Here is a 27,500-nt window from a genome sequence, read left to right on the forward strand (position 1 = left end):
TGCCTCCACTACCTCACTTGCTAGGCTATTCCACTTCCTGACTACTCTGTGACTGAAGAAATACTTCCTAACATCCCTTTGACTCATCTGAGTCTTCAACTTCCAATTGTGACCCCTTGTTTCTGTGTGCCCTCTCTGGAACATCCTCTCTCTGTCCACCTTGTCTATTCCACGCAGTATTTTGTATGTTGTTATCATGTCTCCCCTAACCCTCCTGTTATCCAGTGTCGTCAGGCCGATTTCCCTTAACCTTTCTTCGTAGGGCATTCCCCTTACCTCTGGAACTAACCTTGTTGCAAACCTTTGCACTTTCTCTAATTTCTTGACGTGCTTGATCAAGTGTGGGTTCCAAACAGGTGCTGCATACTCAAATATGGGCCTGACGTACACGGTGTACAGTGTCTTGAACGATTCCTTACTAAGGTATCGGAACGCTGTTCTCAGGTTTGCCAGGCGCCCATATGCTGCAGCAGTTATCTGGTTGATGTGTGCTTCCGGAGACGTGCTCGGTGTTATACTCACCCCAAGATCTTTCTCCTTGAGCGAGGTTTGCAGTCTTTGGCCACCTAGCCTATACTCCGTCTGCGGTCTTCTTTTCCCTTCCCCGATCTTCATGATTTTGCATTTGGTGGGGTTAAATTCGAGAAGCCAATTGCTTGACCAGGTGTCCAGCCTGTCCAGGTCTCTTTGAAGTCCTACCTGATCCTCATCTGATTTAATTCTTCTCATTAACTTCACATCATCTGCGAACAGAGACACTTCTGAGTATAACCCTACCATCATGTTCACATATACCAGAAATAGCACTGGTCCTAAGACTGACCCCTGTGGGACCCCGCTTGTCACAGGTGCCCACTGTGATACCTCATCATGCACCATGACTCGTTGTTGCCTCCCTGTCAGGTATTCTTTGATCCACTGCAGTGCCCTTCCTGTTATACGCACCTGATCCTCTAGCTTCTGCACCAATCTCCTGTGAGGAACTGTGTTGAAGGCTTTCTTGCAGTCCAAGAAGATGCAATCAATCCACCCCTTTCTCTCGTGTCTTCTGTTACTTTATCATAAAACTCCAGTAGGTTTGTGACACAGGATTTGCCTTCCATAAATCCATGCTGGTTGGCGTTTATACTCTTGTTGTTCCAGGTGTTCCACCACTCTCCTGTGCGCGCGCGCGCGCGTGTGTGTGTGTACTCACCTAGTTGTGGTTACAGGGGTCGATTCACAGCTTCTGGCCCCGCCTCTTCGCTGGCCGCTACTAGGTCACTCTTTCCGCTCCTTGAAGTTTATCATACCTCTTCTTAAAGCTATATTTGGATCCTGCCTCCACTACATCGTTTCCCAGACTATATTCCACTTCCCGACAACTGTCTGACTGAAGAAATACTTTCTAACATCCCTGTGATTCATCTGAGTCTTCGACTTCCAACTTGTTGCTGTGTCCCATCTCTGGAACATCCTGTCTCTGTCCACCTTGTCGATCCTCTCAGTATTTTGTATGATGTTATCATAGCCCCCCCCCTATCTCTCCTGTCCTCCAGTGGTGTCAGGTCGATTTCTCTTAACCTCTCCTCGTAGGACATACCCCTTAGCTCTGGGATGAGTCTAGTTGCAAACCTTTGCACTTTCTTTAGTTTCCTTACATGCTTGGCTAGGTGTGGGTTCCAAACTGGTGCTGTATATTCCAATTTGGGCCTAACATACACAGTGTACAGGGTCCTGAACGAATCCTTATTAAGATGTCGGAATGATGTTCTTAAGTTTGCTAGGCGCCGGTAAGCTGCTGCAATTATTTGGTTGATGTGAGCCTCAGGAGATGTGCCTGGTGTTATACTCACCCCAAGATCCTTTTCCTTGAGTGAGGTTTGTAGTCTCTGGCCCCCTAGACTGTATTCCGTCTGCTGTCTTCTTTGCTCTTCCCCAATCTTCATGACTTTGCACTTGGTGGGACTGAACTCCTGGAGCCAGTTGCTGGACCAGTCATGCAGCCTGTCCAGATCCCTTTGTAGTTCTGCCTGGTCCCCGTCCGATTGAATTCTTCTCTTCAGCTTCACATCATCTGCAAACAGCTACACTTCGAGTCTATTCCTTCTGCCCTGTCATTCACAAATACTAGGACTGACCCCTGTGGAACCCCGCTCGTCACAGGTGCCCACTCTGACGCCTCTCCACGTACCATGGGCCGCTGTTGTCTTCCTGACAGGTATTCCCTGATCCATTGTATTGCCTTCCCTGTTATCCCTGCCTGGTCCTCCAGCTTTTGCTCTAATCTCTTGTGTAAAAACTGTCTCTAACACCTTCTTACAGTCCAGGAAAATACAATCTACCCACCCCTCTCTCTCTCTTGTTTCACTTCTGTCACTCTGTCATAGAACTCCAGTAGATTTGTGACACATGATTTCCCGTCCCTGAAACCGTGCTGGCTGTCGTTAAGCTCATTCCTTTCTAGGTGCTCCACCACTCTTCTCCTGATAATCTTCTTCATGATTTTGCATACTATACATGTCAGTGACACTGGTCAGTAGTTTAGTGCTTCGTGTCTGTCTCCTTTTTTAAAAAGTGGGACTACATTTGCTGTTTTCCATACCTCAGGTAGTCGCCCTTTCTCGATAGATGTGTTGAAGATTGTTGTTAATGGTACACACAGCGCCTTTGCTCCCACTCTCAGGACCCATGGAGAGATGTTATCGGGCCCCATCGCCTTTGAGGTATCTAAATCGCTAAGCAGCCTGTTCACTTGTTCCTCGGTTGTATGTACTGTGTCCAACACTTGTGTGTGTGTGTGTGTGTGTGTGTGTGTGTGTGTGTGTGTGTGTGTGTGTGTGTGTGTGTGTATACTCACCTAGTTGAGGTTGCAGGGGTCGAGTCCAAGCTCCTGGCCCCGCCTCTTCACTGGTTGCTTCACTGTGTGTGTGTGGGTGTGTGTACTCACCTATTCACCTATTTGTGGTTGCAGGGGTCGAGTCACAGCTCCTGGCCCCGCCTCTTCGCTGATTGCTACTAGGTCCTCTCTCTCCCTGCCCCATGAGCTCTATCATACCTCGCCTTAAAACTATGTATGGTTCCTGCCTCCACCACATCACTTTCTAGGCTATTCCATGGCCTGACTACTCTATGACTGAAGAAATACTTCCTAACATCCCTTTGATTCATCTGAGTCTTCAACTTCCAATTGTGACCTCTTGTGTCTGTGTCCCATCTCTGGAACATCCCGTCTTTGTCCACCTCGTCTATTCCGCGCAGTATTTTATATGTCGTTATCATGTCTCCCCTGACCCTCCTGGCCTCCAGTGTCGTCAGGCCGATTTCCCTCAACCTTTCTTCATAGGACAATCCCCGTAGCTCTGGGACTAGTCTTGTTGCAAACCTTTGCACTTTCTCTAATTTCTTGACGTGCTTGACTAGGTGTGGATTCCAAACTGGTGCTGCATACTCCAGTATGGGCCTGACGTAGATGGTGTACAGTCTTAAACGAATCCTTACTGAGGTATCGGAACGCTATCCGTAGGTTTGCCAGGCGCCCGTATGCTGCAGCAGTTATCTGATTGATGTGCGCCTCAGGAGATATGCTCGGTGTTATACTCACCCCCAGATCTTTTTCCTTGAGTGAGGTTTGCAGTCTTTGGCCATCTAAACTATATTGTGTTTGCGGTCTTCTTTGCCCTTCCCCAATCTTCATGACTTTGCATTTGGCAGGGTTAAATTCAAGGAGCCAGTTGCTGGACCAGGCTTGTAGCCTGTCCAGATCTCTTTGTAGTCCTGCCTGATCCTCGTCCGATTCGATTCTTCTCATTAACTTCACATCGTCTGCAAACAAGGACACTTCTGAGTCTATCCCTTCCGTTATGTCGTTCACGTATACCAAGAACAGCACAGATCCTAGGACTGACCCCTGTGGAACCCCGCTTGTCACAGGCGCCCACTCTGACACCTCGTCGCGTACCATGACTCGTTGTTGCCTCCCTGTCAGATATTCTCTGATCCATTGCAGTGCCTTTCCTGTTATGTGTGCCTGGTTCTCTAGCTTTTGCAGTAACCTCTTGTGAGGAACTGTGTCGAAAGCCTTCTTGCAGTCCAAAAATACGCAGTCGATCCACCCCTCTCTCTCTTGTCTTACTTCTGTCACCTTGTCATAAAACTCTAGTAGGTTTGTGACACAGGATTTTCCTTCCCTGAAACCGTGCTGGTTGTCAATTATACACTTGTTTCTTTCCAGGTGCCCCACCACTCTCCTCCTGATGATCTTCTCCATGACCTTGCATACTATACACGTTAGTGATACAGGTCTGTAGTTTAGTGCCTCATGTCTGTCTCCCTTTTTAAAAATTGGGACTACATTTGCCATTTTCCATACCTCAGGGAGTTGCCCAGTTTCAAATGATGTGTTGAAGATCTTTGTTAATGGCTCACACAATATCTCTGCTCCCTCTTTAAGGACCCATGGAGAGATGTTGTCTGGTCCCACCGCCTTTGAGGTGTCAAGTTCGCATAGCATATTCTTCACCTCCTCCTTGGTTATATGTACCTCATCCAGCACTTGCTGGTGTGCCCCCCTGTTCTGATTTCTTGGAGTCCTACTGGTTTCCACTGTAAATACCGCTTTAAATCTTGTGTTGAGCTCCTGACATACCTCTCGGTCGTTTCTTGTGAATTCCCCATCACCCTTCCTCAGTCTGATTACCTGGTCCTTGACTGTTATTTTCCTCCTGATGTGGCTGTACAACAGCTTCGGGTCAGTCTTTACTTTTGATGCTATGTCATTTTCATATTGTCTCTGAGCCTCCCTTCTTATCTGTGCATATTCGTTTCTGGCTCTTCGGCTGATTTCTTTATTTTCCTGAGTTCTCTGTCTTCTGTACCTTTTCCATTCTCTAGTACACCTAGTTTTTGCCTCCCTACGCCTTTGGGTGAACCAACGACTCGTTCTGTTCTTCCCATTATTTCTGTTTCCCTTGGGAACAAACCTCTCCTCTGCCTCCTTGCATTTTGTTGCTACATAGTCCATCATTTCTTGTACTGGTTTTCCTGTCAGTTCCCTCTCCCACTGAATGTCTTGAAGGAAGTTCCTCATGCCTGAGTAGTTCCCCCTTTTGTAGTTTGGTTTTTCCCAGCCTATTCCTGCTACTCTCTCCACTTGGAGCTCAACTATGTAGTCGAAGCACAGAACCACATGATCACTAGCTCCCAGGGGCCTTTCATACATGATACCCTCGATGTCCGAACTACTCATGGTGAATACAAGGTCCAACCTTGCTGGTTCATCCTCTCCTCTCTCTCTGGTAGTGTCTCTAACATGTTGATGCATGAGGTTCTCCAGTACCACATCCATCATCTTGGCTCTCCATGTTTCGGGACCCCCATGGGGCTCCAGGTTTTCCCAGTCAATCTCCTTGTGATTGAAATCACCCATAACTAGTAACTTTGCTCCCCCCATGTGTGCTCTCCTGGCCACCTCGGCTAGTGTGTTGATCATTGCTCTGTTGCTCTCATCGCATTCTTCTCTTGGCCTCCTGCAGTTCTGTGGTGGGTTGTACATTACTGCAATTATCACCTTATGTCCCTCAGACTGGATTGTTCCTACTAAGTAGTCCCTTTCGCCCATGCCATCCATTCCTTCCATTTTCTCAAAACCCCACTGGTTTTTAATGAGCAGTGCAACTCCTCCTCCCCCTCTCCTCCCTCTGTCTTTCCTGAAGATTTGATATCCGGATGGAAAGATTGAATCTGTTATTATTCTGGTGAGTTTTGTTTCTGTGAGTGCTATTATGTCTGGGGATGTCTCTTTGATTCTTTCGTGCCACTCCTCATACTTGTTTGTTATTCCATCTGCATTTGTATACCACACCTTCAACTTCTTTTCTAAGACTGTGGTCTGGGAAGTATATTGGGGTTGGGGAAGTGGGAGACCTGGTAAGGAACTATGGGTTGTTGCTGTGGGGGTGAAGTTTGTAATGTAGTGGGTGAGGGCATTGGATGTGGCATGTGTGTGTGTGTGTGTGTGTATGCGTGTGTGTATGTGTGTGTGTTTGTGTGTGTGTGTGTGTGTGTGTGTGTGTGTGTGTGTGTGTGTGTGTGTGTGTGTGTGTGTGTGTGTGTGTGTGTGTGTGTGTGTTAGACTACTGTTGACAGCTGAGTGGTGTTACACTACTGTTGCCAGCTGAGAGGTGTTACACTACTGTTGCCAGCTGAGTGGTGTTAGACTATTGTTGCCAGCTGAGTGGTGTTCGACTACTATTGCCAGCTGAGTGGTGTTACACTACTGTTGTCAGCTGAGTGGTGTTAGACTACTGTTGCCAGCTGAGTGGTGTTAGACTACTGTTGCCAGCTGAGTGGTGTTAGACTACTGTTGCCAGCTGAGTGCTGTTAGACTACTGTTGCAAGCTGAGTGGTGTTAGACTACTGTTGCCAGCTGAGTGGTGTTAGACTACTGTTGCCAGCTGAGTGGTGTTAGACTACTGTTGCCAGCTGAGTGATGTTAGACTACTGTTGCCAGCTGAGTGGTGTTAGACTACTGTTGCCAGCTGAGTGGTGTTAGACTACTGTTGCAAGCTGAGTGGTGTTAGACTACTGTTGCCAGCTGAGTGGTGTTATACTACTGTTACCAGCTGAGTGGTGTTAGACTACTGTTGCCAGCTGAGTGGTGTTACACTACTATTGCCAGCTGAGAGGTGTTAGACTACTGTTGCCAGCTGAGTGGTGTTACACTACTGTTGCCAGCTGAGTTGTGTTAGACTACTGTTGCCAGCTGAGTGGTGTTACACTACTGTTGCCAGCTGAGTGGTGTTAGAATACTGTTACCAGCTGAGTGGTGTTAGACTACTGTTGCCAGCTGAGTGGTGTTAGACTACTGTTGCCAGCTGAGTGGTGTTAGACTACTGTTGCCAGCTGAGTGGTGTTAGACTACTGTTGCCAGCTGAGTGGTGTTACACTACTGTTGCCAGCTGAGTGGTGTTAGAATACTGTTACCAGCTGAGTGGTGTTAGACTACTGTTGCCAGCTGAGTGGTGTTAGACTACTGTTGCCAGCTGAGTGGTGTTAGACTACTCTTGCCAGCTGAGTGGTGTTAGACTACTGTTGCCAGCTGAGTGGTGTTAGACTACTGTTGCCAGCTGAGTGGTGTTAGACTACTGTTGCCAGCTGAGTGGTGTTAGACTACTGTTGCCAGCTGAGAGGTGTTAGACTACTGTTGCCAGCTGAGTGGTGTTAGACTACTGTTGCTAGCTGAGTGGTGTTAGACTACTGTTACCAGCTGAGTGGTGTTAGACTACTGTTGCCAGCTGAGAGGTGTTACACTACTATTGCCAGCTGAGTGGTGTTAGACTACTGTTGCCAGATGAGTGGTGTTACACTACTGTTGCCAGCTGAGTGGTGTTAGACTACTGTTGCCAGCTGAGTGGTGTTACACTACTGTTGCCAGCTGAGTGGTGTTAGAATACTGTTACCAGCTGAGTGGTGTTAGACTACGGTTGCCAGCTGAGTGGTGTTACACTACTGTTGCCAGCTGAGTGGTGTTAGACTACTGTTGCCAGCTGAGTGGTGCTACACTACTGTTGCCAGCTGAGTGGTGTTACACTACTGTTGCCAGCTGAGTGGTGTTAGACTACTGTTGCCAGCTGAGTGGTGTTAGACTACTGTTGCCAGCTGAGAGGTGTTACACTACTGTTGCCAGCTGAGTGGTGTTAGACTACTGTTGCCAGCTGAGTGGTGCTACACTACTGTTGCAAGCTGAGTGGTGTTACACTACTGTTGCCAGCTGAGTGGTGTTACACTACTGTTGTCAGCTGAGTGGTGTTAGACTACTGTTGCCAGCTGAGAGGTGTTACAATACTGTTTCCAGCTGAATGGTGTTAGACTACTGTTGCCAGCTGAGTGGTGTTACACTACTGTTGCCAGCTGAGTGGTCTTACACTACTGTTGCCAGCTGAGTGGTGTTACACTACTGTTGCCAGCTGGTGTTACACTACTGTTGCCAGCTGAGTGGTGTTACACTACTGTTGCCACTGAGTGGTGTTAGACTACTGTTGCCAGCTGAGTGGTGTTACACTACTGTTGTCAGCTGAGTGGTGTTAGACTACTGTTGTCAACTGAGTGGTGTTAAACTACTGATGCCAGCTGAGTGGTGTTAGACTACTGTTGTTAGCTGAGTGGTGTTACAATACTGTTGCCAGCTAAGTGGTGTTAGACTACTGTTGCCAGCTGAGTGGTGTTATACTACTGTTACCAGCTGAGTGGTGTTAGACTACTGTTGCCAGCTGAGTGGTGTTACACTACTATTGCCAGCTGAGAGGTGTTAGACTACTGTTGCCAGCTGAGTGGTGTTACACTACTGTTGCCAGCTGAGTTGTGTTAGACTACTGTTGCCAGCTGAGTGGTGTTACACTACTGTTGCCAGCTGAGTGGTGTTAGAATACTGTTACCAGCTGAGTGGTGTTAGACTACTGTTGCCAGCTGAGTGGTGTTAGACTACTGTTGCCAGCTGAGTGGTGTTAGACTACTCTTGCCAGCTGAGTGGTGTTAGACTACTGTTGCCAGCTGAGTGGTGTTAGACTACTGTTGCCAGCTGAGTGGTGTTAGACTACTGTTGCCAGCTGAGTGGTGTTAGACTACTGTTGCCAGCTGAGTGGTGTTAGACTACTGTTGCCAGCTGAGTGGTGTTACACTACTGTTGCCAGCTGAGTGGTGTTAGAATACTGTTACAAGCTGAGTGGTGTTAGACTACTGTTGCCAGCTGAGTGGTGTTAGACTACTGTTGCCAGCTGAGTGGTGTTAGACTACTCTTGCCAGCTGAGTGGTGTTAGACTACTGTTGCCAGCTGAGTGGTGTTAGACTACTGTTGCCAGCTGAGTGGTGTTAGACTACTGTTGCCAGCTGAGTGGTGTTAGACTACTGTTGCCAGCTGAGAGGTGTTAGACTACTGTTGCCAGCTGAGTGGTGTTAGACTACTGTTGCTAGCTGAGTGGTGTTATACTACTGTTACCAGCTGAGTGGTGTTAGACTACTGTTGCCAGCTGAGAGGTGTTACACTACTATTGCCAGCTGAGTGGTGTTAGACTACTGTTGCCAGATGAGTGGTGTTACACTACTGTTGCCAGCTGAGTGGTGTTAGACTACTGTTGCCAGCTGAGTGGTGTTACACTACTGTTGCCAGCTGAGTGGTGTTAGAATACTGTTACCAGCTGAGTGGTGTTAGACTACGGTTGCCAGCTGAGTGGTGTTACACTACTGTTGCCAGCTGAGTGGTGTTAGACTACTGTTGCCAGCTGAGTGGTGCTACACTACTGTTGCCAGCTGAGTGGTGTTACACTACTGTTGCCAGCTGAGTGGTGTTAGACTACTGTTGCCAGCTGAGTGGTGTTAGACTACTGTTGCCAGCTGAGAGGTGTTACACTACTGTTGCCAGCTGAGTGGTGTTAGACTACTGTTGCCAGCTGAGTGGTGCTACACTACTGTTGCAAGCTGAGTGGTGTTACACTACTGTTGCCAGCTGAGTGGTGTTACACTACTGTTGTCAGCTGAGTGGTGTTAGACTACTGTTGCCAGCTGAGAGGTGTTACAATACTGTTTCCAGCTGAATGGTGTTAGACTACTGTTGCCAGCTGAGTGGTGTTACACTACTGTTGCCAGCTGAGTGGTCTTACACTACTGTTGCCAGCTGAGTGGTGTTACACTACTGTTGCCAGCTGGTGTTACACTACTGTTGCCAGCTGAGTGGTGTTACACTACTGTTGCCACTGAGTGGTGTTAGACTACTGTTGCCAGCTGAGTGGTGTTACACTACTGTTGTCAGCTGAGTGGTGTTAGACTACTGTTGTCAACTGAGTGGTGTTAAACTACTGATGCCAGCTGAGTGGTGTTAGACTACTGTTGTTAGCTGAGTGGTGTTACAATACTGTTGCCAGCTAAGTGGTGTTACACTACTGTTGCCAGCTGAGTGGTGTTAGACTACTGTTGCCAGCTGAGTGGTGTTAGACTACTGTTGCCAGCTGAGTGGTGTTACACTACTGTTGCCAGCTGAGTGGTGTTAGACTACTGTTGCTAGCTGAGTGGTGTTACACTGCTGTTGCCAGCTGAGTGGTGTTACACTACTGTTGCCAGCTAAGTGGTGTTACACTACTGTTGCCAGCTGAGTGGTGTTACACTACTGTTGCCAGCTTAGTGGTGTTACACTACTGTTGCCAGCTGAGTGGTGTTACACTACTGTTGTCAGCTGAGTGGTGTTAGACTACTGTTGCCAGCTGAGTGGTGTTAGACTACTGTTGCCAGCTGAGTGGTGTTAGACTACTGTTGCCAGCTGAGTGTTGTTAGACTACTGTTGCCAGCTGAGTGGTGTTAGACTACTGTTGCCAGCTGAGTGGTGTTAGTCTACTGTTGCCAGCTGAGTGGTGTTAGACTTCTGTTGCCAGCTGAGTGGTGTTAGACTACTGTTGCCAGCTGAGTGGTGTTACACTACTGTTGCCAGCTGAGTGGTGTTAGACTACTGTTGCCAGCTGAGTGGTGTTACACTAATATTGCCAGCTGAGTGGTGTTAGACTACTGTTGTCAGCTGAGTGGTGTTAGACTACTGTTGCCAGCTTAGTGGTGTTACACTACTGTTGCCAGCTGAGTGGTGTTACACTACTGTTGCCAGCTGAGTAGTGTTAGACTACTGTTGCCAGCTGAGTGGTGTTAGACTACTGTTGCCAGCTGAGTGGTGTTAGACTACTGTTGTCAGCTGAGTGGTGTTAGACTACTGTTGCCAGCTTAGTGGTGTTACACTACTGTTGCCAGCTGAGTGGTGTTACACTACTGTTGCCAGCTGAGTAGTGTTAGACTACTGTTGCCAGCTGAGTGGTGTTAGACTACTGTTGCCAGCTGAGTGGTGTTACACTACTGTTGCCAGCTGAGTGGTGTTAGACTACTGTTGCAAGCTGAGTGGTCTTACACTACTGTTGCCACCTGAGTGCTGTTAGACTACTGTTGCCAGCTGTGTGGTGTTAGACTACTGTTGCCAGCTGAGTGGTGTTAGACTACTGTTGCCAGCTGAGTGGTGTTAGACTACTGTTGCTAGCTGAGTGGTGTTAGACTACTGTTGCCAGCTGAGTGGTGTTAGACTACTGTTGCCAGCTGAGTGGTGTTAGACTACTGTTTCCAGCTGAGTGGTGTTACACTACTGTGGCCAGCTGAGTGGTGTTACACTACTGTTGCCAGCTGAGTGGTGTTAGGCTACTGTTGCCAGCTGAGTGGTGTTACACTACTGATGCCAGCTGAGTGGTGTTACACTACTGTTGCCAGCTGAGTAGTGTTAGACTACTGTTGCCAGCTGAGTGGTGTTAGACTACTGTTGCCAGCTGAGTGGTGTTAGTCTACTGTTGCCAGCTGAGTGGTGTTAGACTTCTGTTGCCAGCTGAGTGGTGTTAGACTACTGTTTCCAGCTGAGTGGTGTTACACTACTGTTGCCAGCTGAGTGGTGTTAGACTACTGTTGCCAGCTGAGTGGTGTTACACTACTATTGCCAGCTGAGTGGTGTTAGACTACTGTTGTCAGCTGAGTGGTGTTAGACTACTGTTGCCAGCTTAGTGGTGTTACACTACTGTTGCCAGCTGAGTGGTGTTACACTACTGTTGCCTGCTGAGTAGTGTTAGACTACTGTTGCCAGCTGAGTGGTGTTACACTACTGTTGCCAGCTGAGTGGTGTTAGACTACTGTTGTTAGCTGAGTGGTCTTACACTACTGTTGCCACCTGAGTGGTGTTACACTACTGTTGCCAGCTGAGTGGTGTTAGACTACTGTTGCCAGCTGAGTGGTGTTAGACTACTGTTGCCAGCTGAGTGGTGTTAGACTACTGTTGCTAGCTGAGTGGTGTTAGACTACTATTGCCAGCTGAGTGGTGTTAGACTACTGTTGCCAGGTGAGTGGTGTTAGACTACTGTTTCCAGCTGAGTGGTGTTACACTACTGTGGCCAGCTGAGTGGTGTTACACTACTGTTGCCAGCTGAGTGGTGTTAGACTACTGTTGCCAGCTGAGTGGTGTTACACTACTGATGCCAGCTGAGTAATGTTAGACTACTGTTGCCAGCTGAGTAGTGTTAGACTACTGTTGTCAGCTGGGTGGTGTTAGACTACTGTTGCCAGCTGAGTGGTGTTAGACTACTGTTGCCAGGTGAGTGGTGTTAGAATACTGTTACCAGCTGAGTGGTGTTAGACTACGGTTGCCAGCTGAGTGGTGTTACACTACTGTTGCCAGCTGAGTGGTGTTAGACTACTGTTGCCAGCTGAGTGGTGCTACACTACTGTTGCCAGCTGAGTGGTGTTACACTACTGTTGCCAGCTGAGTGGTGTTAGACTACTGTTGCCAGCTGAGTGGTGTTAGACTACTGTTGCCAGCTAAGAGGTGTTACACTACTGTTGCCAGCTGAGTGGTGTTAGACTACTGTTGCCAGCTGAGTGGTGCTACACTACTGTTGCAAGCTGAGTGGTGTTACACTACTGTTGCCAGCTGAGTGGTGTTACACTACTGTTGTCAGCTGAGTGGTGTTAGACTACTGTTGCCAGCTGAGAGGTGTTACAATACTGTTTCCAGCTGAATGGTGTTAGACTACTGTTGCCAGCTGAGTGGTGTTACACTACTGTTGCCAGCTGAGTGGTCTTACACTACTGTTGCCAGCTGAGTGGTGTTACACTACTGTTGCCAGCTGGTGTTACACTACTGTTGCCAGCTGAGTGGTGTTACACTACTGTTGCCACTGAGTGGTGTTAGACTACTGTTGCCAGCTGAGTGGTGTTACACTACTGTTGCCAGCTGAGTGGTGTTAGACTACTGTTGTCAACTGAGTGGTGTTAAACTACTGATGCCAGCTGAGTGGTGTTAGACTACTGTTGTTAGCTGAGTGGTGTTACAATACTGTTGCCAGCTAAGTGGTGTTACACTACTGTTGCCAGCTGAGTGGTGTTAGACTACTGTTGCCAGCTGAGTGGTGTTAGACTACTGTTGCCAGCTGAGTGGTGTTACACTACTTTTTGCCAGCTGAGTGGTGTTAGACTACTGTTGCTAGCTGAGTGGTGTTACACTGCTGTTGCCAGCTGAGTGGTGTTACACTACTGTTGCCAGCTAAGTGGTGTTACACTACTGTTGCCAGCTGAGTGGTGTTAGACTACTGTTGCCAGCTGAGTGGTGCTACACTACTGTTGCCAGCTGAGTGGTGTTACACTACTGTTGCCAGCTGAGTGGTGTTAGACTACTGTTGCCAGCTGAGTGGTGTTAGACTACTGTGGCCAGCTGAGAGGTGTTACACTACTGTTGCCAGCTGAGTGGTGTTAGACTACTGTTGCCAGCTGAGTGGTGCTACACTACTGTTGCAAGCTGAGTGGTGTTACACTACTGTTGCCAGCTGAGTGGTGTTACACTACTGTTGTCAGCTGAGTGGTGTTAGACTACTGTTGCCAGCTGAGAGGTGTTACAATACTGTTTCCAGCTGAATGGTGTTAGACTACTGTTGCCAGCTGAGTGGTGTTACACTACTGTTGCCAGCTGAGTGGTCTTACACTACTGTTGCCAGCTGAGTGGTGTTACACTACTGTTGCCAGCTGGTGTTACACTACTGTTGCCAGCTGAGTGGTGTTACACTACTGTTGCCACTGAGTGGTGTTAGACTACTGTTGCCAGCTGAGTGGTGTTACACTACTGTTGTCAGCTGAGTGGTGTTAGACTACTGTTGTCAACTGAGTGGTGTTAAACTACTGATGCCAGCTGAGTGGTGTTAGACTACTGTTGTTAGCTGAGTGGTGTTACAATACTGTTGCCAGCTAAGTGGTGTTACACTACTGTTGCCAGCTGAGTGGTGTTAGACTACTGTTGCCAGCTGAGTGGTGTTAGACTACTGTTGCCAGCTGAGTGGTGTTACACTACTGTTGCCAGCTGAGTGGTGTTAGACTACTGTTGCTAGCTGAGTGGTGTTACACTGCTGTTGCCAGCTGAGTGGTGTTACACTACTGTTGCCAGCTAAGTGGTGTTACACTACTGTTGCCAGCTGAGTGGTGTTACACTACTGTTGCCAGCTTAGTGGTGTTACACTACTGTTGCCAGCTGAGTGGTGTTACACTACTGTTGTCAGCTGAGTGGTGTTAGACTACTGTTGCCAGCTGAGTGGTGTTAGACTACTGTTGCCAGCTGAGTGGTGTTAGACTACTGTTGCCAGCTGAGTGTTGTTAGACTACTGTTGCCAGCTGAGTGGTGTTAGACTACTGTTGCCAGCTGAGTGGTGTTAGTCTACTGTTGCCAGCTGAGTGGTGTTAGACTTCTGTTGCCAGCTGAGTGGTGTTAGACTACTGTTGCCAGCTGAGTGGTGTTACACTACTGTTGCCAGCTGAGTGGTGTTAGACTACTGTTGCCAGCTGAGTGGTGTTACACTAATATTGCCAGCTGAGTGGTGTTAGACTACTGTTGTCAGCTGAGTGGTGTTAGACTACTGTTGCCAGCTTAGTGGTGTTACACTACTGTTGCCAGCTGAGTGGTGTTACACTACTGTTGCCAGCTGAGTAGTGTTAGACTACTCTTGCCAGCTGAGTGGTGTTAGACTACTGTTGCCAGCTGAGTGGTGTTAGACTACTGTTGTCAGCTGAGTGGTGTTAGACTACTGTTGCCAGCTTAGTGGTGTTACACTACTGTTGCCAGCTGAGTGGTGTTACACTACTGTTGCCAGCTGAGTAGTGTTAGACTACTGTTGCCAGCTGAGTGGTGTTAGACTACTGTTGCCAGCTGAGTGGTGTTACACTACTGTTGCCAGCTGAGTGGTGTTAGACTACTGTTGCTAGCTGAGTGGTCTTACACTACTGTTGCCACCTGAGTGCTGTTAGACTACTGTTGCCAGCTGTGTGGTGTTAGACTACTGTTGCCAGCTGAGTGGTGTTAGACTACTGTTGCCAGCTGAGTGGTGTTAGACTACTGTTTCCAGCTGAGTGGTGTTACACTACTGTGGCCAGCTGAGTGGTGTTACACTACTGTTGCCAGCTGAGTGGTGTTAGGCTACTGTTGCCAGCTGAGTGGTGTTACACTACTGATGCCAGCTGAGTGGTGTTACACTACTGTTGCCAGCTGAGTAGTGTTAGACTACTGTTGCCAGCTGAGTGGTGTTAGACTACTGTTGCCAGCTGAGTGGTGTTAGTCTACTGTTGCCAGCTGAGTGGTGTTAGGCTTCTGTTGCCAGCTGAGTGGTGTTAGACTACTGTTTCCAGCTGAGTGGTGTTACACTACTGTTGCCAGCTGAGTGGTGTTAGACTACTGTTGCCAGCTGAGTGGTGTTACACTACTATTGCCAGCTGAGTGGTGTTAGACTACTGTTGTCAGCTGAGTGGTGTTAGACTACTGTTGCCAGCTTAGTGGTGTTACACTACTGTTGCCAGCTGAGTGGTGTTACACTACTGTTGCCTGCTGAGTAGTGTTAGACTACTGTTGCCAGCTGAGTGGTGTTACACTACTGTTGCCAGCTGAGTGGTGTTAGACTACTGTTGTTAGCTGAGTGGTCTTACACTACTGTTGCCACCTGAGTGGTGTTACACTACTGTTGCCAGCTGAGTGGTGTTAGACTACTGTTGCCAGCTGAGTGGTGTTAGACTACTGTTGCCAGCTGAGTGGTGTTAGACTACTGTTGCTAGCTGAGTGGTGTTAGACTACTATTGCCAGCTGAGTGGTGTTAGACTACTGTTGCCAGGTGAGTGGTGTTAGACTACTGTTTCCAGCTGAGTGGTGTTACACTACTGTGGCCAGCTGAGTGGTGTTACACTACTGTTGCCAGCTGAGTGGTGTTAGACTACTGTTGCCAGCTGAGTGGTGTTACACTACTGATGCCAGCTGAGTAATGTTAGACTACTGTTGCCAGCTGAGTAGTGTTAGACTACTGTTGTCAGCTGGGTGGTGTTAGACTACTGTTGCCAGCTGAGTGGTGTTAGACTACTGTTGCCAGGTGAGTGGTGTTAGAATACTGTTACCAGCTGAGTGGTGTTAGACTACGGTTGCCAGCTGAGTGGTGTTACACTACTGTTGCCAGCTGAGTGGTGTTAGACTACTGTTGCCAGCTGAGTGGTGCTACACTACTGTTGCCAGCTGAGTGGTGTTACACTACTGTTGCCAGCTGAGTGGTGTTAGACTACTGTTGCCAGCTGAGTGGTGTTAGACTACTGTTGCCAGCTGAGAGGTGTTACACTACTGTTGCCAGCTGAGTGGTGTTAGAATACTGTTGCCAGCTGAGTGGTGCTACACTACTGTTGCAAGCTGAGTGGTGTTACACTACTGTTGCCAGCTGAGTGGTGTTACACTACTGTTGTCAGCTGAGTGGTGTTAGACTACTGTTGCCAGCTGAGAGGTGTTACAATACTGTTTCCAGCTGAATGGTGTTAGACTACTGTTGCAAGCTGAGTGGTGTTACACTACTGTTGCCAGCTGAGTGGTCTTACACTACTGTTGCCAGCTGAGTGGTGTTACACTACTGTTGCCAGCTGGTGTTACACTACTGTTGCCAGCTGAGTGGTGTTACACTACTGTTGCCACTGAGTGGTGTTAGACTACTGTTGCCAGCTGAGTGGTGTTACACTACTGTTGTCAGCTGAGTGGTGTTAGACTACTGTTGTCAACTGAGTGGTGTTAGACTACTGTTTCCAGCTGAGTGGTGTTACACTACTGTTGCCAGCTGAGTGGTGTTAGACTACTGTTGCCAGCTGAGTGGTGTTACACTACTATTGCCAGCTGAGTGGTGTTAGACTACTGTTGTCAGCTGAGTGGTGTTAGACTACTGTTGCCAGCTTAGTGGTGTTACACTACTGTTGCCAGCTGAGTGGTGTTACACTACTGTTGCCTGCTGAGTAGTGTTAGACTACTGTTGCCAGCTGAGTGGTGTTACACTACTGTTGCCAGCTGAGTGGTGTTAGACTACTGTTGTTAGCTGAGTGGTCTTACACTACTGTTGCCACCTGAGTGGTGTTACACTACTGTTGCCAGCTGAGTGGTGTTAGACTACTGTTGCCAGCTGAGTGGTGTTAGACTACTGTTGCCAGCTGAGTGGTGTTAGACTACTGTTGCTAGCTGAGTGGTGTTAGACTACTATTGCCAGCTGAGTGGTGTTAGACTACTGTTGCCAGGTGAGTGGTGTTAGACTACTGTTTCCAGCTGAGTGGTGTTACACTACTGTGGCCAGCTGAGTGGTGTTACACTACTGTTGCCAGCTGAGTGGTGTTAGACTACTGTTGCCAGCTGAGTGGTGTTACACTACTGATGCCAGCTGAGTAATGTTAGACTACTGTTGCCAGCTGAGTAGTGTTAGACTACTGTTGTCAGCTGGGTGGTGTTAGACTACTGTTGCCAGCTGAGTGGTGTTAGACTACTCTTGCCAGGTGAGTGGTGTTAGAATACTGTTACCAGCTGAGTGGTGTTAGACTACGGTTGCCAGCTGAGTGGTGTTACACTACTGTTGCCAGCTGAGTGGTGTTAGACTACTGTTGCCAGCTGAGTGGTGCTACACTACTGTTGCCAGCTGAGTGGTGTTACACTACTGTTGCCAGCTGAGTGGTGTTAGACTACTGTTGCCAGCTGAGTGGTGTTAGACTATTGTTGCCAGCTGAGAGGTGTTACACTACTGTTGCCAGCTGAGTGGTGTTAGACTACTGTTGCCAGCTGAGTGGTGCTACACTACTGTTGCAAGCTGAGTGGTGTTACACTACTGTTGCCAGCTGAGTGGTGTTACACTACTGTTGTCAGCTGAGTGGTGTTAGACTACTGTTGCCAGCTGAGAGGTGTTACAATACTGTTTCCAGCTGAATGGTGTTAGACTACTGTTGCCAGCTGAGTGGTGTTACACTACTGTTGCCAGCTGAGTGGTCTTACACTACTGTTGCCAGCTGAGTGGTGTTACACTACTGTTGCCAGCTGGTGTTACACTACTGTTGCCAGCTGAGTGGTGTTACACTACTGTTGCCACTGAGTGGTGTTAGACTACTGTTGCCAGCTGAGTGGTGTTACACTACTGTTGTCAGCTGAGTGGTGTTAGACTACTGTTGTCAACTGAGTGGTGTTAAACTACTGATGCCAGCTGAGTGGTGTTAGACTACTGTTGTTAGCTGAGTGGTGTTACAATACTGTTGCCAGCTAAGTGGTGTTACACTACTGTTGCCAGCTGAGTGGTGTTAGACTACTGTTGCCAGCTGAGTGGTGTTAGACTACTGTTGCCAGCTGAGTGGTGTTACACTACTGTTGCCAGCTGAGTGGTGTTAGACTACTGTTGCTAGCTGAGTGGTGTTACACTGCTGTTGCCAGCTGAGTGGTGTTACACTACTGTTGCCAGCTAAGTGGTGTTACACTACTGTTGCCAGCTGAGTGGTGTTAGACTACTGTTGCCAGCTGAGTGGTGCTACACTACTGTTGCCAGCTGAGTGGTGTTACACTACTGTTGCCAGCTGAGTGGTGTTAGACTACTGTTGCCAGCTGAGTGGTGTTAGACTACTGTTGCCAGCTGAGAGGTGTTACACTACTGTTGCCAGCTGAGTGGTGTTAGACTACTGTTGCCAGCTGAGTGGTGCTACACTACTGTTGCAAGCTGAGTGGTGTTACACTACTGTTGCCAGCTGAGTGGTGTTACACTACTGTTGTCAGCTGAGTGGTGTTAGACTACTGTTGCCAGCTGAGAGGTGTTAAAATACTGTTTCCAGCTGAATGGTGTTAGACTACTGTTGCCAGCTGAGTGGTGTTACACTACTGTTGCCAGCTGAGTGGTCTTACACTACTGTTGCCAGCTGAGTGGTGTTACACTACTGTTGCCAGCTGGTGTTACACTACTGTTGCCAGCTGAGTGGTGTTACACTACTGTTGCCACTGAGTGGTGTTAGACTACTGTTGCCAGCTGAGTGGTGTTACACTACTGTTGTCAGCTGAGTGGTGTTAGACTACTGTTGTCAACTGAGTGGTGTTAAACTACTGATGCCAGCTGAGTGGTGTTAGACTACTGTTGTTAGCTGAGTGGTGTTACAATACTGTTGCCAGCTAAGTGGTGTTACACTACTGTTGCCAGCTGAGTGGTGTTAGACTACTGTTGCCAGCTGAGTGGTGTTAGACTACTGTTGCCAGCTGAGTGGTGTTACACTACTGTTGCCAGCTGAGTGGTGTTAGACTACTGTTGCTAGCTGAGTGGTGTTACACTGCTGTTGCCAGCTGAGTGGTGTTACACTACTGTTGCCAGCTAAGTGGTGTTACACTACTGTTGCCAGCTGAGTGGTGTTACACTACTGTTGCCAGCTTAGTGGTGTTACACTACTGTTGCCAGCTGAGTGGTGTTACACTACTGTTGTCAGCTGAGTGGTGTTAGACTACTGTTGCCAGCTGAGTGGTGTTAGACTACTGTTGCCAGCTGAGTGGTGTTAGACTACTGTTGCCAGCTGAGTGTTGTTAGACTACTGTTGCCAGCTGAGTGGTGTTAGACTACTGTTGCCAGCTGAGTGGTGTTAGTCTACTGTTGCCAGCTGAGTGGTGTTAGACTTCTGTTGCCAGCTGAGTGGTGTTAGACTACTGTTGCCAGCTGAGTGGTGTTACACTACTGTTGCCAGCTGAGTGGTGTTAGACTACTGTTGCCAGCTGAGTGGTGTTACACTAATATTGCCAGCTGAGTGGTGTTAGACTACTGTTGTCAGCTGAGTGGTGTTAGACTACTGTTGCCAGCTTAGTGGTGTTACACTACTGTTGCCAGCTGAGTGGTGTTACACTACTGTTGCCTGCTGAGTAGTGTTAGACTACTGTTGCCAGCTGAGTGGTGTTACACTACTGTTGCCAGCTGAGTGGTGTTAGACTACTGTTGTTAGCTGAGTGGTCTTACACTACTGTTGCCACCTGAGTGGTGTTACACTACTGTTGCCAGCTGAGTGGTGTTAGACTACTGTTGCCAGCTGAGTCGTGTTAGACTACTGTTGCCAGCTGAGTGGTGTTAGACTACTGTTGCTAGCTGAGTGGTGTTAGACTACTATTGCCAGCTGAGTGGTGTTAGACTACTGTTGCCAGGTGAGTGGTGTTAGACTACTGTTTCCAGCTGAGTGGTGTTACACTACTGTGGCCAGCTGAGTGGTGTTACACTACTGTTGCCAGCTGAGTGGTGTTAGACTACTGTTGCCAGCTGAGTGGTGTTACACTACTGATGCCAGCTGAGTAATGTTAGACTACTGTTGCCAGCTGAGTAGTGTTAGACTACTGTTGTCAGCTGGGTGGTGTTAGACTACTGTTGCCAGCTGAGTGGTGTTAGACTACTGTTGCCAGCTGAGTGGTGTTACACTACTGTTTCCAGCTGAGAGGTGTTAGATTACTGTTGCGAGCTGAGTGGTGTTAGACTACTGTTGCCAGCTCAGTGGTGTTGCACCACTGTTGCCAGCTGAGTGGCGTTAGACTACTGTTGCCAGCTGAGTGGTGTTACACTACTGTTGCCAGCTGAGTGGTGTTAGACTACTGTTGCCAGCTGAGTGGTGTTAGACTACTGTTGCCAGCTGAGTGGTGTTACACTACTGTTGCCAGCTGAGTGGTGTTACACTACTATTGCCAGGTGAGTGGTGTTACACTACTGTTGCCAGCTGAGTGGTGTTAGACTACTGTTGCCAGCTGAGTGGTGTTACACTACTATTGCCAGCTGAGTGGTGTTAGACTACTGTTGCCAGCTGAGTGGAGTTAGACTACTGTTGCCAGCTGAGTGGTGTTAGACTACTGTTGCCAGGTGAGTGGTGTTAGACTACTGTTGCCAGCTGAGTGGTGTTAGACTACTGTTGCCAGCTGAGTGGTGTTAGACTACTGTTGTCAGCTGAGTGGTGTTAGACTACTGTTGCCAGCTGAGTGGTGTTAGACTACTGTTACCAGCTGAGTGGTGTTAGACTACTGTTGCCAGCTGAGTGGTGTTACACTACTGTTGCCAGCTGAGTGGAGTTAGACTTCTGTTGCCAGCTGAGTGGTGTTACACTAATGTTGCCAGCTGAGTGGTGTTACACTACTGTTGCCAGATGAGTGGTGTTAGACTACTGTTGCCAGCTGAGTGGTGTTACACTACTGTTGCCAGCTGAGTTGTGTCAGACTACTGTTGCCAGCTGAGTGGTGTTAGACTTCTGTTGCCAGCTGAGTGGTGTTACACTACTGTTGCCAGCTGAGTGGTATTACACTACTGTTGCCAGCTGAGTGGTGTTAGACTACCGTTGCTAGCTGAGTGGTGTTATACTTCTGTTGCCAGCTGAGTAGTGTTAGACTACTGTTGCCAGCTGAGTGGTGTTAGTCTACTGTTGTCAGCTGAGTGGTGTTAGACTACTGTTGCCAGCTGAGTGGTGTTAGACTACCGTTGCCAGCTCAGTGGTGTTAGACTACTGTTGCCAGCTGCGTGGTGTTAGACCACAGTTACCAGCTGAGTGGTGTTAGACTACTGTTGCCAGCTGAGTGGTGTTAGACTACTGTTGCCAGCTGAGTGGAGTTAGACGACTGTTGCCAGCTGAGTGGTTTTAGACTACCGTTGCCAGCTGAGTGGTGTTACACTACTGTTGCAAGCTGAGTGGTGTTAGACTACTGTTGCAAGCTTACTTTTGTTAGACTACTGTTGCCAGCTGAGTGGTGTTACACTACTGTTGCAAGCTGAGTGGTGTTAGACTACTGTTGCAAGCTGAGTGGTGTTAGACTACTGTTGCCAGCTGAGTGGTGTTACACTGCTGTTGCCAGCTGAGTGGTGTTACACTAATGTTGTCAGCTGAGTGGTTTTAGACTACTGTTGCCAGATGAGTGGTGTTACACTACTGTTGCCAGCTGAGTGGTGTTACACTACTGTTGCCAGCTGAGTGGTGTTAGACTACTGTTGCCAGCTGAGTGGTGTTATACTACTGTTGCCAGCTTAGTGGTGTTACACTACTGTTGCCAGGTGAGTGGTGTTACACTACTGTTGCCAGGTGAGTGGTGTTAGACTACTGTTGCCAGCTGAGTGGTGTTACACTACTGTTGCCAGCTGAGTGGTGTTAGACTACTGTTGCCAGCTGAGTGGTGTTAGACTACTGTTGCCAGGTGAGTGGTGTTAGACTACTGTTGCCAGCTGAGTGGTGTTAGACTACTGTTGCCAGCTGAGTGGTGTTAGACTACTGTTGTCAGCTGAGTTGTGTTACACTACTGTTGCTAGCTGAGTGGTGTTAGACTACTGTCACCATCTGAGTGGTGTTAGACTACTGTTGCCAGCTGAGTGGTGTTACACTACTGTTGCCAGCTGAGTGGTGTTAGACTACTATTTCCAGCTGAGTGTTGTTAGACTACTGTTGCCAGCTGATTGGTGTTACACTACTGTTGCCAGCTTAGTGGTGTTACACTACTGTTGCCAGCTGAGTGTTGTTAGACTACTGTTGCCAGCTGAGTGGTGTTAGACTACTGTTGTCAGCTGAGTGGTGTTACACTACTGTTGTCAGCTGAGTGGTGTTAGACTACTGATGACAGCTGAGTGGTGTTACACTACCGTTGCCAACTGAGTGGTGTTAGACTACTGTTGGCAGCTGTGTGGTGTTAGACTACTGTTGCCAGCTGAGTACTGTTAGACTACTGTTGCCAGCTGAGAGGTATTAGACTATTGTTGCCAGCTGAGTGGCGTTAGACTACTGTTGCCAGCTGAGTGGTGATACACTGCTGTAGCCAGCTGAGTGTGTTAGACTACTGTTGCCAGCTGAGTGGTGTTAGACTACTGTTGCCAGCTGAGTGGTGTTACACTCCTATTGCCAGCTGAGTGGTGTTAAACTACTGTTGTCAGCTGAGTGGTGTTAGACTACTGTTGCCAGCTGAGTGGTGTTAGACTACTGTTGCCAGCTGAGTGATGTTAAACTACTGTTGCCAGCTGAGTGGTGTTACACTACTGTTGCCAGCTGAGTGGTGTTAGACTTCTGTTGCCAGCTGAGTCGTGTTACACTAGTGTTGGCAGCTGAGTGGTGTTAGACTACTGTTGCCAGCTGAGTGGTGTTACACTACTGTTGCCAGCTGAGTGGTGTTAGACTACTGTTGCCAGCTGAGTGGTGTTACACTACTATTGCCAGCTGAGTGGTGTTAGACTACTGTTGTCAGCTGAGTGGTGTTAGACTACTGTTGCCAGCTGAGTGGTGTTACACTATTGTGGCCAGCTGAGTGGTGTTACATTACTGTTGTCAGCTGAGTGGTGTTAGACTACTGTTGTCAGCTGAGTGGTGTTACACTACTGTTGCCAGCTGAGCGGTGTTAGACTACTGTTGCCAGCTGAGTGGTGTTACACTACTTTTGCCAGCTGAGTGGTGTTACACTTCTGTTGCCAGCTGAGTGGTGTTAGACTACTGTTGCCAGCTAAGTGGTGTTACACTACTGTTGCCAGCTCAATAGTGTTAGATTACTGTTGCCAGCTCAGTGGTGTTAGACTACTGTTGTCATTTCAGTGGTGTTAGACTACTGTTGCCATCTCAGTGGTGTTAGACTACTGTTGCCATCTCAGTGGTGTTAGACTACTGTTGCCATCTCAGTGGTGTTAGACTTCTGTTACCATGTCAGTGGTGTTAGACTACTGTTGCCATCTCAGTGGTGTTAGACTCACTAGACAACACAATAAATAATTTTATGTCTACACTGTGGTCTACGGCTTCACAATGTTGACATGTGTCACTAAATCGAGGTCTACCTAATTACTTATTTGTTTCACATTGATCTGCGCAAGTGTTCAAGGATACAGATGTTCAACTGACGCACAGATTTAACAATACACATTGCATTACAGCTTTGACAATTATCTGTTGGATTACAGAGGACTGTTATCCAACAGATACAACATTCATGAACTTAAACAGACGGTGTATAGTGTATTTAAGCTTTAATATAACTAAGTCTCGCCTGGGGATGAAATTCTTGGAACTGCGTTGTTAGTTTGTGATTTTTTTTAAAGAAAAGATTTGTTTATTCATTAAAGTTATTTTGAGATAAAGAACCGCTGTGTTAACAGTAATTTTTGGTTCTGGAGAATCTAATAAACCGGTGCAGGAGTTTACCAGTCACGGGAAACTTTTGTCGCGTAAATTCAAATTCAGAATGACGACTTAAATACTGTGCACACATATATGAAATCCTCTGAAGTTGATGGCGAAATAAAATTCCGTTTATACTGCATAGGAACACATGAAGGGAATTATATATATATATATATATATATATATATATATATATATATATATATATATATATATATATATATATATATATATATATATATATATAATGCAGAACAAACCACAGGGAGATGGACTCTTTAGCTCTAGATCTTTCGCCTCGTTCGTCGTCAGGAGCTATGCAATGTTGCAAGACTAACAACAGATTGGAGGGGAAATTTATTAGCTAAGTAAGTAAATGTTGGTTTACGACACACTGAAGTGTTAAAAGTTACCAGTGTGGCTGACAAGCGTGTCCAGCAATGACAATGTTCAGTTTGTCTATACTTCAGATAAAACTTCAATATTTGAGTGCCTTAAATTTAGATTTTGTAAGAACAATGGTACTTGGTCATGTGATTTAAATATTAAAAAGTTATCGTCAATACAACGTTAAAATAACATTGGTTTAAATTCAGCCGGAAACTTAGTCAACCAGTCGACCTCATAATGAGTAAGGAAAATATTGGCTATAATGGGTGGCAAAGTATTGCCCATTGTAGCCCCATCACTATAAACCTTCCCGTTATATACAGGATAACAGTCTGTTGCTCGGTGTCTAGAAGGACACGTGAGTGAGGCAGTGTCTACAAGGACACGTGAGTGAGGCAGTGTCTACAAGGACACGTGAGTGAGGCAGTGTTTACAAGGACACGTGAGTGAGGCAGTGTTTACAAGGACACGTGAGTGAGGCAGTGTTTACAAGGACACGTGAGTGAGGCAGTGTTTACAAGGACACGTGAGTGAGGCAGTGTCTACAACGACACGTGAGTGAGGCAGCGTCTACAACGACACGTGAGTGAGGCAGTGTCTACAAGGACACGTGAGTGAGGCAGTGTTTACAAGGACACGTGAGTGTGGCAGTGTCTACAAGGACACGTGAGTGAGGCAGTGTTTACAAGGACACGTGAGTGTGGCAGTGTCTACAAGGACACGTGAGTGAGGCAGTGTCTACAAGGACACGTGAGTGAGGCAGTGTCTACAAGGACACGTGAGTGAGGCAGTGTCTACAAGGACACGTGAGTGAGGCAGTGTTTACAAGGACACGTGAGTGTGGCAGTGTCTACAAGGACACGTGAGTGAGGCAGTGTCTACAAGGACACGTGAGTGAGGCAGTGTCTACAAGGACACGTGAGTGAGGCAGTGTTTACAAGGACACGTGAGTGAGGCAGTGTTTACAAGGACACGTGAGTGAGGCAGTGTCTACAAGGACACGTGAGTGAGGCAGAGTCTACAAGGACACGTGAGTGAGGCAGCGTCTACAAGGACACGTGAGTGAGGCAGTGTCTACAAGGACACGTGAGTGAGGCAGTGTCTACAAGGACACGTGAGTGAGGCAGTGTCTACAAGGACACGTGAGTGAGGCAGTGTCTACAAGGACACATAAGTGAGGCAGTGTCCACAAGGACACATAAGTGAGACAGTGTCCACAAGGACACATAAGTGAGGCAGTGTCCACAAGGACACATTAAGTTTGAGTGTCCACAAGGACACATAAGTGAGGCAGTGTCCATAAGGGCACATAAGTGAGGCAGTGTCCACAAGGACACATTGAGGCAGTGTCCACAAGGACACATAAGTGAGGCAGTGTCCAGAAGGGCACATAAGTGAGGCAGTGTCCACAAGGACACATAAGTGAGGCAGTGTCCACAAGGACACATAAGTGAGGCAGTGTCCACAAGGACACATAAGTGAGGCAGTGTCCACAAGGACACATAAGTGAGGCAGTGTCCACAAGGACACATAAGTGAGGCAGTGTCCACAAGGACACATAAGTGAGGCAGTGTCCACAAGGACACATAAGTGAGGCAGTGTCCACAAGGACACATAAGTGAGGCAGTGTCCACAAGGACACATAAGTGAGGCAGTGTCCACAAGGACACATAAGTGAGGCAGTGTCCACAAGGACACATAACAGAGGCAGTGTCCACAAGGGCACATAAGTGAGGCAGTGTCCACAAGGACACATAAGTGAGGCAGTGTCCATAAGGACACATAAGTGAGGCAGTGTCCTCAAGAACACATAAGTGAGGCAGTGTCCACAAGGACACATAAGTGAGGCAGTGTCCACAAGGACACATAAGTGAGGCAGTGTCCACAAGGGCACATAAGTGAGGCAGTGTCCACAAGGACACATAACTGAGGCAGTGTCCACAAGGACACATAAGTGAGGCAGTGTCCACAAGGACACATAAGTGAGGCGGTGTCCACAAGGAAACAAGTGAGGCAGTGTCCACAAGGACACATAAGTAAGGCAGTGTCCACAAGGACACATAAGTGAGGCAGTGTCCACAAGGACACATAAGTGAGGCAGTGTCCACAAGGACACATAAGTGAGGCAGTGTCCACAAGGACACATAAGTGAGGCAGTGTCCACAAGGACACATAAGTGAGGCAGTGTCCACAAGGACACATAAGTGAGGCAGTGTCCACAAGGGCACATAAGTGAGGCAGTGTCCACAAGGACACATAACAGAGGCAGTGTCCACAAGGACACATAAGTGAGGCAGTGTCCACAAGGGCACATAAGTGAGGCAGTGTCCACAAGGACACATAACTGAGGCAGTGTCCACAAGGACACATAAGTGAGGCAGTGTCCACAAGGGCACATAAGTGAGGCAGTGTCCACAAGGACACATAGCTGAGGCAGTGTCCACAAGGACACATAAGTGAGGCAGTGTCCACAAGGGCACATAAGTGAGGCAGTGTCCACAAGGGCACATAAGTGAGGCAGTGTCCACAAGGACACATAAGTGAGGCAGTGTCCACAAGGAAACATAAGTGAGGCAGTGTCCACAAGGACACATAAGTGAGGCAGTGTCCACAAGGACACATAAGTGAGGCAATGTCCACAAGGACACATAAGTGAGGCAGTGTCCACAAGGACACATAGGCAGTGTCCACAAGGACAAATAAGTGAGTCAATGTCCACAATGACACATAAGTGAGGCAGTGTCCACAAGGACACATAAGTGAGGCAGTGTTCACAAGGGCACATAAGTGAGGCAGTGTCCACAAGGACACATAAGTGAGGCAGTGTCCACAAGGACACATAAGTGAGGCAGTGTCCACAAGGACACATAAGTGAGGCAGTGTCCACAAGGACACATAAGTGAGGCAGTGTCCACAAGGACACATAAGTGAGGCAGTGTCCACAAGGACACATAAGTGAGGCAGTGTCCACAAGGACACATAAGTGAGGCAGTGTCCACAAGGACACATAAGTGAGGCAGTGCCCACAAGGACACATAAGTGAGGCAGTGCCCACAAGGACACATAAGTGAGGACACAGTGTCCACAAGGACACATAAGTGAGGCAGTGTCCACAAGGACACATAAGT

The 27,500-nt window shown here is 47.9% G+C and overlaps 1 protein-coding gene across 1 annotated transcript in view; it reads left to right on the plus strand.

Moving 5' to 3' along the window:
- LOC138854187 (uncharacterized) overlaps window positions 1-27,500 on the plus strand; it is a 49,367-nt gene that overhangs the window by 925 nt on the left and 20,942 nt on the right. The window lies entirely within an intron of this gene.

This window comes from Cherax quadricarinatus, chromosome 51 (assembly GCF_038502225.1).
Source record: "Cherax quadricarinatus isolate ZL_2023a chromosome 51, ASM3850222v1, whole genome shotgun sequence".
Taxonomy (NCBI): Eukaryota; Metazoa; Arthropoda; class Malacostraca; order Decapoda; family Parastacidae; genus Cherax; species Cherax quadricarinatus.